The sequence below is a fragment of the Heliangelus exortis genome, chromosome 1 (assembly GCF_036169615.1).
Source record: "Heliangelus exortis chromosome 1, bHelExo1.hap1, whole genome shotgun sequence".
Lineage (NCBI taxonomy): Eukaryota > Metazoa > Chordata > Aves > Apodiformes > Trochilidae > Heliangelus > Heliangelus exortis.
In genome coordinates this window covers 108,725,878-108,738,218 of record NC_092422.1, presented here as the reverse complement: position 1 = coordinate 108,738,218, position 12,341 = coordinate 108,725,878, and the positions used below count along the sequence as shown (strand labels likewise).

Here is a 12,341-nt window from a genome sequence, read left to right as displayed (position 1 = left end):
GTAACCCCACAGATGTCATGGGACAAGTACCATGTGGCCCACAATCGCTTTAATCACACTGCTTTTTTATTTGTTTTTCCAAACAGTGAGGAAAGGGAGCCCAGAAAAACAAACAAACAAAACCTCTAGTGTTTACTTCTCACATACAGATTGAATTCAGCAGAACTTTTTAAAGATAAATCAAAGATTACTCGAAAGCTGGATAATCTTAAAGTAACAGCTCACCTGGGACTGCAGATTTCCCCACTGTTTTTGATGTCTCCCAGTTGACTCTCCAAGGTGATTCTTTTTGTCATTTGACAAATGTAGCAGTAACTTCAAAGTGCTCAGGGGAGCAGAGGGTAAGCACTCTGGTCTATCACACCTGTATTGTGAGACTAATCAATACCTGAGAAGGAGGCAGGAAGAGAATACCATGTGCTATCATTATCTTGCATTCCCAAGAAGTTATCTTTAATGATTTAAAGCACAGTACTGTTCTCATATGGGATTGTTCTCCAGAGTGATATAAGAAAGCCTTTGTTTTATACAATAGACCTTTCTCTGAATGCACTCCATATCATTCCTATTAACATCAAATGACATAATAGGCATTTTTAACTCTAGCTGTTAGCTCTAGGAAGCATACACTGCTCAGACAAAGGCACTAGGTGCACACTGGCATTGCTTACTAGATCTGCAAAAAAAGGGTAGATGCTATTTGCGCTGAAGGCAGGTAAAAGCCACCTTACTCTAAAAACTATGTTAAAATCATACAGCCAGAATGGAGCAGTAATTAGAAGAGTCTGGCTGAACATCCCAGGGAGAGCAGCTTTTTTTGTGTCGCCTAATATCTTTTAGAGGAGCAACCAGAAATAAAGTATCCTTTGAAATTTCTGCTACAAAGTTAGTTTTCAGAGTAGAACTGCACCTGGCGTGCAGGTCCCCAACATTGTTTTGTACCCCCTGCCCAGAGAAAAGGGTCCTCGGTAGATGGTGATGTATGTCTCCACCTGCTTCCCAAGCAAACCAGTTTGGTTGGTTTTTTTCTGTTAAGATCCCATTGCTGCCTGGCAAAACCATGTTGGGGACCTGGGAACTGAAACCATGAACAGTACCTGATGAATGAACATGATAGCAAAAGACCTGATGTCTAATCCTGTGCCACATTTTTGCATTTCTTCTGGACACTATGCTTAACTGCATTCCTCATCTCCAATCATTTTTTTGAGTTTCTATTAATTAACACATAAAATAAATTTAGGCAAATATCTGTCATTATAAACAAAAACAAACCTTCATAGCAGCCCATCACAGAGGAGCCTGCTCTTTCATGTTCCCAGAACTACCTCTGCATTCCAGAATGGGTAGGACTCCGGGTAGATGAAGCAACATCAAGTGTGAGAGATGATGGCCCATCCACAGCACAAATGACTGAAACCTGATGTCAGCCTTCTCCTTAAAAAGTCAGGATGTTGGGCCATAAATCCTAAAAGAAGAGAAAATACAGTTGTCTAGAAACTATGTGACATAAAAAACTCACTGAAGTAGTTCCAAAATGTTTCCAAAAGTAATGTCTCTAACTGGAATCACATTAGGAAGGGAATCAACATATATAATTTCATAGCTGGTGTAGTGTAGCTCTGCAACCCAGTAAATACTCTCCTGCCAGTGCTCATAGCAGTGCCAAGTTTGCAAGGCTTCAGGACAGCTTGTCAAGTTTACTTTGTCTGAATTTTTCTTCAGCTGCCACCAGCTGCCCAACTTAGATATAATGGCAATTTTTTTAATGACCTGGGGGCTATGCCTAATTGTCTGTTTTGCTTATCTTCATATGGTGTAACCATATTTAAAAAAATTATATTCTCTGTAGAAGATATCATAGAATCATAGAATATGCCAAGTTGGAAGGGACCCATCAGGATCATCAAGTCCAACTCCTGTCCCTGAGTAAGGAACCCCATGAGCCATGTGCCTTAGAGCATCATCCAAATGCTCTGGAGCTCAGGCAGGATTGGTGCTGTGACCACTTCCCTGGGGGGGAAGTTCCATGGCTCAGCTGCCTCTGGATGAAAAACTTTTTCCTGATATCTAACCTAAACCTCCCCTGATTCAGCTTCCTACCATTCCCTCAAGTCCTGTCTTTAGTCACAGGAGTGGAGATATTGGTGTCGTTAACAAAAATTTGATATGTAGAGAAAAGTCTGCTTACAGAGCCCATTTAATGCAAGGATTTTACATAATTTATATCTTATTCAAAACAATAATCATTCCATTCCCTCACCCATCCAAATTTAAAAACAAAGCAAAAGGATTCAACAGTGTAATTTTTCTTTCCTCACACAGTTTCTACAGTTGCATTCATCATTTAGAGGTAGTTTCAACACTCATGCTCTTCTGGTTCTTAGTTGGTGGAAGTTGAACTAATTTGTTTTTATGTAGAGTGAGTTGTGTGACTTAAGCAGTAATAAAGTGGGCAGGATATCTTCAACATATTGCTTCCTATGTGAAAGAAGTAAATAATTTTCTAATTATCAGTCCAACATCTTAAAGATATTTATGAAATTACCAGCAAATAAAACTGCTGTCAGAATGTCACACTGTGGGCAAGAAAAAACCAAATACTATGTCTTCAATTCACATTGCTAGCTTTCATTTCCACCCCACTGAATTCCAGTACTTTCAGTAAGCAGTCACAGAAATACACAAAGAATTGTGCTATTTTTGTGTAAGAAGCAGCTCTAGAGGGCTCTGGCTGCTTTTCTGATTTTGCTCCAGAAACTGATCAATTACATTTGAACTTAAGTGCCCTAGGGAAGCCAGACTGATACTACATTTTAGGACTTTTTATTTATTTATTCAATGCATTATGTATTCCCAAAGCTGAAAAAGAATAAATAAATAAATAAGTCCTGTGGAGACCTGTCTGGCACTAATCCAGGCTGCGTATTAAGTGCTGTTGCTTGTGAAATATTCACTTCTGCTGTAACTATTTTGCAGTCTTCAGAGCACTAGGATATGGGTAAAGAAAATAATTTTACATTTTTAACTCTGCACGAAAGCAAGGGAACATAGAGAAATTTAAAATTTGATATACCATCTGTGTCTTTTTTGGTTTTAACTCTAAAGGCACTTTAAATGTCATGTTTTCCAGTTTTAGTGTTGTTACAGTAGTCTCCTTCATGAAAAGAGACAACTTAATCAAGAAAATACTGTATTTCAGAAATATTGAGGAGGAAAACCAACACTATTACATCAGCTTTTCCATGAAAACACCTCATTAAACTTTTGACTTGGAACACCTGTCTCCTCAGTTTTTCAGAAGAATTCATGCCATTCTTGCTTAACTGTATTATGATAAGCTGAAACATGGCATTAATTTTCTATTTCAAAGTCAGAAGATCAAGCTGACCATTGGTAAAATAAATGCTATCACAGGGTAGCTAGAAGCTGTGAGAAAAAATATTGAAAATTAAATCTGAATTAAACTGCCAAGACCTCTCCTCATGCTGATGATATGAAGAGTACAAAAAACCCAACCCAACCATATAATCCTACCAACTTCAGACTTGTTCTCTCCCAGCTGTAGGGAATAAAGGGTCCAGCCTTGCATGCAGCTGGTATGTAAGGAAGGAAGAGTCAGCCAACTGTAATCACAGAATAGCTAAGGTTGGAAAAGACCTCCAACTTGAAATGTCAAGTTCAACCATCAATATGCTACTGTATAATACTACTTGTAAAAAGAGTTTAGAGAGTTAATTCAAAATTACGGTTAACTTGCACATTTAGGTTTAAAAATTTTCCTCTATTCTTTTTTCCTTGAAGTAATGGGGTCTGGGATACTGCAATGCTCCAAACTGCTGCAGTCCCTCATGTATATCTTTGGAAGCGACCAAGCAAAAATGGACAAAAGTGATATTGGAAAATCAACCCTTACAGAATGTTGACACATTCTTTATTCAACGATGAAAAATTAAAGGAGAGCATTAACAAAACAAAACATGGTGTGAGAAGAAAGAAGCAAATGAGAATGTGGCAGGATATTCTCAAGGTGCTGGAAAGAACTGAAGGAAGGAGGCTTATTTTTATTACATTTTTGGGAAGAGGTATTACCTTGCTAAAGCCTAACTCTGTTTCACTTTATATAGTTCCAATTACATTGGCTTACCACACTGAGCAACAACAGGGACTTCTACTGCCTGGACTCATTTGTAATGAGTTGCCTCTGAGGGTTTCACAGACCATTTGTCACCTACAAACTAAACATATTCCAAAATGAAGCTAGCCATTTGGGCTTTAAAAAAAACTCCTACAGCCAGTTATCCCGTGCCAAAGCAACATGTTTGACTAGTTTGCAGGGATTACAGTGGAAAAATGTATATCAGGGAAGGAAATTTTATCTATATCAAGAGGCACACATGGACAGGAAGGCAACTGGAGCAGGTAGGTGCCAGGACACAAGCCCCAGTGACGTTATGCTGCCCTGAAAAAGGTCTTTGTGCTAGCAGCTGCAAAAGCATCAGGGCTGTCCCATGTCAACTAATTGCCTATCTGATTGTAGTTGTAGTGAGATTGATTACCTCATTTCTGCTAAATCCTCTGAAAAAGCCTTAAATGCAGAGGCAGAACCTCTTCATCATTAAACTCCACAAAGTCAGTTGTGAACTCCTGCATACCTATAATTTGGAAATATGCTTTAGGTGCCTGATGTGTAAATGGAAATGGAGATACGTAGTTAGTAAAGTGCTCTACAGAAATGCACGGCTATTTAACTACCAATGGCTCTTTTACGTCTCACCTGTTCAACAGATGCAGCTGTCCTCAAATACTTTTCAAAATGAAAGCCATTCCCACCTGCCGAAAAACCAAAATACAACTGTGGCAAAACAAAAAAACCACAAAACAAAAAACAAAAAACAAACAAACAAAAAAACACAACAAAAAAACAAACCCACCAAAAAACAAAAAAACCAAAAAAAAAAACCAAAAAAAGAAACTTTAGCATCTAATTGTAAAATACGCTCCTTAAAAAGACTCCAGTGTCGTGGGAGCTTTAAAACTTCACTTTGACTAAATATCTTTTTCTGAAACTGAATATATTCCAATCTCCTACTATGAAAAACAGTGACATGCCAGGCAAGGCTTATGAAGGTGGATGCATTTAAGTTCCAAAGACCTCTATGAAAGCATTCAAAATACAGTTTTAAGGAGTGCTCATCATTTTAAGAAGCATGTCTCTTATCAAAGCACATTATAATGGAGTCTTTAAATTATGTGGATGCCTTTTCTATTTAATTTTTTGATTTATATTCTACAGATTCTAACTCCAGAGATTTATAAACCTGACCATTGGCATTTAGTTTGAAAAATAAATAAATCGCTGAGAATCTCAAGAATGTAGTGATGTAAACACTTTAAAAATACAAAAATATGTCTCTCGAATCAATTTTTTTTTCTTTTTTCTCTCTTCCTCTATGTTGCAACATTGTGTCAATTAACCTCACCATATGCCTGACAGACACCTAAAAGATAAGAATGCTTATCAGGTCGCCTCCTGGTGCGTGGTGGAGACAAAAACAATGAAAGTAGCAGGACACCAAAAAGACAAAAAGATAAGGATGACTCCTCTCCTGGAAATCTGGAAGTCTGTGTGTATCAGGGACTTATGCAAAAAAGAGACCCCTCTTCTTTTTGCTGTATGTAAAAACCCCAGGAGAAAAGGAGAAGAGGCGGCTTTCCTCTAGACCTCCCCCTCTCTCGGCAGGAGCGACAGGCCCTGCGCACCCGACCACAGCCAGAGGCCGGGGCCAGCGGACGGTGATAACATCTTAATTACTCCCTCCTTTTCTCAACGACTCTTCTCACCAAAGTAACTAATTGTATAAATCCTAAATAAATCCTTTTAACTTGTTTAAATCATAAAGCCTTGTTATTTTTGTAAATTCAGGCGTCGTCTATGAGTAGTGGCTGAATTTTCCTCGCAAACAAAATATAAATAATAACTCGGATCGTAACATGTAGAATACCAGGGAAGCTGAGTGGCTCCCCTCTTGGCCACTCCTACATCCAGCAAGCATTTCCACAGGAGTCAACTGTTCCTGGTATAAATGGAGATACATGCAAGTCACTTCACATGAGAGGCATTTACAACAGGAACGTGTTGCTCTGCATTTGCTGAATAGATGGGAAACTAGAAAACCATGAACAAGAGAAAAGAGGGCATTCAACATTGTAGTGTACTGTAGGAACAGCAAATGAGCAAACATTAAATGAACTTTGTGCAAAACCACAAATTGTCATCTAGAGGGGCAAACACTGTAGCCAGGTCATGTTTTCTGGAGGCGATGCAAAGACTGCAGTATTTTTTTGAAAATTGTGCACAACAGCTATACTGTCAGAAAATCTAGAGATGAGTAAAATTCCAGAAAATATTTCTCTTCCTCTCATTATGACCAACACAATTTTTTTCAGAAGAATGGAGAGACCATTTTGTTCCAGTAAAACATGGAGCAAACAGTACGGGGAGAATTAATAAAAGTTGATGGAACACACAGTTGTTAACTTGTTTTCTTACTCTAGGTCTGAACATTACTGAGGGCTGCTCAAAGTGCTGTCCTGGTCTTTGGTGAATGGACTTAAGGACTAAATGCCCAAATATCTGGATGTCATGATCTAGACAGTCCTGTACAATTTCTGTTTAGAACAAAATATACAGTTGCAGAGTGGCATAATGGGGCAAAGAAAGGGAGGAAAAGCTAAGGACAGCATACTCTGTGTGATTGTTTCCCCTAGCATTGCCACTTTTGCTCTTTGTGTCTGCAGAACTGACAATTCGTTGCTCTGATCCAGTCCCTCTCCCTTTAAAGCATCCTCAGGTGCTGCCTCTTGCATCTCACCAGGTAGGCATGGGGCTCAGCACATCTTTAGAAGCAGGGTCTAAATTTTACATTTTACCAGAGCCAAATTGCCTTTGGGGTGATCAGTGTGAGTCAGCAGCTAACACAAGTTTTCTAAATCACAGAAATAACAAGCAAGCAAGCCGTAATACTGCACCCACAGATACCAGTGGCATAAAAGGATAAGAAGCACCTTGTTCTCCCCTGCTCCACATTTCTGTCCCTGATATCACAATATGTCCTCAGCTCAGGCTTCCAGTCTCTCAGACAGAGTTCAGAGTTGTGGAGAAGTCACCAGAGAATGGTTCTTATGCACTGCACGTGAGCACAAGCTTCACAGTGGTCCCAAAGACCCGGGCTCACTGACAGAGAACAAATGGTTCATTTATGTCTAACTGCTGGTAAATTAAATGCCATGGCAGAATGGAAGGCCAATAGAATGAGAAAGAGAAGGAAAGCTGCATAAAATACTATCAGAAATCAAACCTATGGCTCCCTTTATACAGTAGATTAACTCCCTGCTTCAGTTCATGCTCAGCTGACTCCCCATTTTCAAAAATGAGTGACAAAGTAAGCAGGTACCTCACTTCAACTTCTATGATTCATACAGCGAAGTACAAGAACTATTTTATCCCTTCCACTCTTCCTCCCTAGCTTGTGTTAAGGCTGAGGCAATAACGATTATGGTTTGTTTTTTTTTCTTTCCAGAGTCAAACCAACAGATGAGTATGGACAAGAGCAGAAAGGTAGTTAGACAGAGATATAGACTGTGTTTAGTGAGTGGAATCAGAAATATGGAAACTTAAGCCTATCAATATATTTCCAGAAATCTGTGTAATAATAGCACTTCAGAACTTTTATAGCTACACAAATCTGTCACTCATCACTTCAGTGATATTTCAGGTGGGAATAGTGCAAAAAACCTTTTAGAGAGAGTTAGGGGAGTTCTGTCACACCTGATCTACTTGAGACTGCTTTTAAGTATTGCAACAGCACCTCTGTGCCCAAGATAGAACAGGGAATGCTATCAGGCAAACCTAAACCCAGATACAAAAGACAGCAACTCTTCTGAGGCAGCCAATAGCCCCTCCCCAGAAGCACACGGTAGTGTACTTGATGGAAGTGTAGGATGAAGAAACTAGATTTGGCAAGGAGCAGGGCTGGGTGATGCAAGTGCCCCCAAAAATATGAAAAATAACTCTGAAATGGAAGAAAGTTCCCTTTCCAAAGGGACAAATTCATCTTCATACTGAAAAAAAATTGCTGCCTTCAGAACAGAACCTAATTATTCCAGCTCCCACTGTAGAACAGAGGACTTAAAGACCCTAAACAAAACCGAGTAGCATGCTTTATTTATAAGAAAAGCCATACTAAGATTGTTTATTACTTTCAATACAGAGTTGTTATGAGAAAGCTCAGGTTTTATTCACACTGCATATATTTGTAATACACACTGGAATTAAGAATATCGATGAAAACCAGATTATGTTTTTTAAAACATTGCTTTAACTTGGGTGCACCAAGGGTCTCACTTAATTTATATGCATATACAGGCATATTTTATTTGAAATTTACATAATTTTGTATTTGTTTTTCTTGTTTCCTTCCTTGCTAGTGGAACAGAAACAGCTTGAGTTCACTGTTACTAAAGCAGCATGGGGGGGGAGGGTTCCTTTCTCTCACAGTGGTCTTCACCTTTCTCTTCTCATGAGTGAGGGTACAAATGGGCTGCCCTTTAGGATGACTTGGCTTCAATATCACTCAGCAGCCAGCTGCCCATTTAGGTTTGTACTTGCTTATCCCAGTCCTTCTGTTTCCCAAATTAAGCACTGCTTAGGTCAAAAATAAACTGGCTGATCAGCCAATGACCTTGCTTAGATCCCAGTTTATCCTTTGAATTGCTAATATCCACCTACACAAAATATGCCTCTTAAGAGTTGTCAGGGCATTTACTGGTCTTTGTTTTCACATGTACTCCCAGACCAAGTGACAGCTGCACAGAAAGTACATCAGTTATCCAGTTACTCTTTATGCTCAGCATGCAAAAAATCTCCAGAAATTGCCACTGGCTCCATTTTTGACCTGTGCCTTCTGCCTGTGCTCCCCTTCTACTTTGCTGTGTGTATCTGATGGATTAGCAATGACATCCAGAAAGAAAGTAAAACCATGAAAAACAAGAACCAAAGAAACCCTGCTCAACAGGGAGAAGTTGTTCAAACTTCCTTATTTCTCTGTGCTTCTGAAGCTCAAGCAGACTACATGGATATCACCAATGGGTATAATTTCCTGTAAATATTTGCTTTTCATGAGTTGGCCTCATTAATTCTAAAGACACACTTACTGTATGTTCTGCACCAGCTCCAAACCCAAGGAAAACTCTCTGGAACCCAAATCACTAGGAGCAGTAAATAAGGCAAGAACCAGAAAATATGTTGAAGACAAGAGAAAGGAAGAGCATTCTGAGTATGTAAGAGTAACAGAGATGCTACCTTTGTTCTCAGTTTGCTCAGGCAAAAAATGTGAAATTGAAATGATGTAATCAAGAATAATAGCTTTGTAGACAGGACAACTTGGAAAAAAGCAAGGCTAAGTCAGCTTTTTTTCAGAGCTCCCACAATGAAGTTAATTCTAGAACAAAAATTTTAGATATCCAAAATGCTGGCAAATATCTTGTTACAAACCAAGAACTTGTTTCCTGGAAAAGAACATATAAATTTTTAAGCCAGGTCTTATTTAAAAAAAACCAACCAAACAAAAACCCCAACAAAACCAACAAATAACAACAAACATGTAGAACATTTACCAAGAATGTGGCTCCTTTTGGGTTGTAATTTTTCAAACATTATGATCATGCACCTGTTATAAATGAAATATCTACTCTGACTTTTCTTCTCTGTGTTTATAATAGCATTGAATTTTCTAAAGGACTTTCTTAGTTTTCTGTATAATGAAAAATGAAGATTTTGATTCTTTTCTTTTTATAAGTACTTAAAATTCTTCCATTTTAATGCCCATAGCCAAGCCATGTTTGGAAAGAATTGGACCACTGACAACAGCAAAACCAAGAGAGAGAAACCTTAACAACCCGTCCTCTCTGGTAACTAAGAAAATTTTGGACTTCCAAATGCTGGAAGCTGATACAGTGGATATGAACAACAAAAGAATTTCCTGCAACCATGAGGATTAAAAGTCAAAGCACTATGCTGAAATAGAAGATAGAGAGGTAGCTTTAGATTTTAGGTCTTCTACAGGACATAAAGGCACAGCTGTGATGAGGAGGAGATAAAAGGGTATCAGCAGAACACTGCAGGATACTGGTACACCTGAGAAGGTATTCCCAAGGATATCTTAGTTCTACTCTGAAGAGGATCTGGCCAAAGAAAACAATCCAGGTTCTCTGTTTCCTTCCCAGTTCCCAAAGACTATACCAAGTAGATAAAAATATTCCTAAGAGTAAGGATTATGAGCCAAACTGTTTTAATAAAAAATTGCAAAGAAGCAAATGCAGGCTGAACCCAGAAACCAATGCAGGAAAATACTAGCTGGAGTCTAACAACAGAATGCTCCTCTTGAGAAAAAACAGAGTTGTATAGGCTATCAGCAGTCTTTTGTGTTGCACACTTGCTGTCCTGAGTGGCTCAGCTACTTGCAGGGGCTCCAGAACACCTACTGTGGCACAGTTTTGATTTAATCACACAGGAACAGAGGGAATTTTTTTCCAACCTTTTTAACAAAGGGAACCAGCATTTTAGATACTGCTTTCATTAATGCATTTCAACTATCTCACAGCTGGCTTTTTTCTCTCCTTTAAATTGAGGAACCATTCATCTTGTATTTTGCATCCTTCCTTTGTTCCTCTTCAGCTTCCTGACACTTTCTTTCTTCATTTTCCTGAGCATACAGTAACACAGGAAAATAGACTTAACTTTGCATCAGGTAAAATAGAGCAAGTTGCCTCTTCCTATAAAAGAGAAAAGAGTCTGGGTCTCATGCTGCTTGCAAAGCTGTCCCTCATTCTTAAAGCTGACTTGGTGTTTCTACTTAATATTTGCACACTGGAACTGAATTCTGAGTAAGTTTAAAAGGCTGGTAAGCCTTTGCTCCCACTGTTCAGTAGAGGGGATGGAGCTGAAGGCAACAGCAGGATGCCCTGTTGCTAGCCTCTTGAAGGAATTTACTGTCCACAATGGTGAAAAAAAAAGGAAAAACAGTCTTTTGAGATGAGAAAAACGAATAGACACAACCAGTGGCTTTTACAAGTAAAATAAAATGAATACTGGAGCATAGTTAGAAATGGCAGACTCCTTCCAAATACTAAAAGGTATGAATGTTTAAAAAACAATAATTTAGAAGTTCATTTATGTTAAGTGGTTAGCAATGATTTACCTACCTGCATCTGCTCAGGTTCTTCTCTCCCATTCCTTTATTAATTCAGTAAAGATGCATATGTTTACAGAAGGAAGAAGCCTTGCTGTTATCATCCCCAAGAGAAACCCTACAGAGGGAATTTGAGTCTTTGTGCATGCAAAATGACAGAAGACTTGGAAAAAAAGTGAGTGGGGAAAAAAAAAATGTTTTTTCCAGCCATAAACTGATTAAGACTTAAAGAAATATAAAATATGCAGTACATGTAAACCTAGGGAAATATAATGAGCCCAATCCACTTGCTTAAAACCTTATATTGGAGGAATGATAGGATTCGATCCCAAAGCTACTAAATACTTCCTCCTAGGTAACAGTAAATAAGAAATCAACAGCAGACTGTTGTGTTGATCTTCTCTATCACTTAATATTACCAGTGGGATGAATTTCAAAAACCTTTCATTCAGTTTGTTCTTAACATGGTTTGGAAAAATCCCATTAAATATAAACTGGGTAGTTTTCCAAAAGCTTGCCATTGTTGATTTTCCACAGGAATACTCTGGGTGCTATGAACCAGGTGTTCCTGTACCATATTGGAGATGAAGGCAGCATTTCAAAATTTTTATAAGAAATATTATGCATGCTGCAGTGCCTCGCCAAGCTCATGCAAGAGAGGTTCTTCTCAATGCTTTAATTGGCACTTAGCTTCTTTTATAGCTTGTTCTCCGAGACAACCAGCACAAAGTAGTCACTTAAAGTGTAGCTTAGAGTACTATAAAGCACATCTTTACAGGAAATAAGAACATTCATTTGATAATTGCCATGGCAACCTGGCCATGTTAGATTTTAAAATAATTAGTTTTATATCTGTGAGATGCTGAGTGCTTTTCTGCCCCCAGGCATTCACTGCAACAAGGGGTGCTTGGTTAACTGCCTGGAGGGACCTTTTCAGTGTGGGGATGCTGCCTGGGGATGAAGGTGGCTGCAGCCACTGTGGATGGCACGGTGGGGAAGGCAGAGGCATCACCCTGTGGGAGAGCTCATCCTCAGAGCCCCAGTCATATGCACAGCCCTGACAAAAATTATTTGGAGGTTTATTGGGCT

General features: G+C 38.8%; 1 long non-coding RNA gene across 1 annotated transcript in view; it reads right to left on the bottom strand.

Moving 5' to 3' along the window:
* Positions 1 to 231: 231 nt before the first annotated feature.
* LOC139795240 (uncharacterized) overlaps positions 232 to 12,341 on the bottom strand; it is a 38,961-nt gene continuing 26,851 nt past the window's right edge. Inside the window, exons 4-6 of the long non-coding RNA XR_011725435.1 lie at positions 4,778 to 4,833; positions 1,276 to 1,468; positions 232 to 388 (exon numbers count right to left, since the gene is read on the bottom strand). This is a non-coding gene — a long non-coding RNA (uncharacterized lncRNA). The remainder of the gene's footprint in view (positions 389 to 1,275; positions 1,469 to 4,777; positions 4,834 to 12,341) is intronic.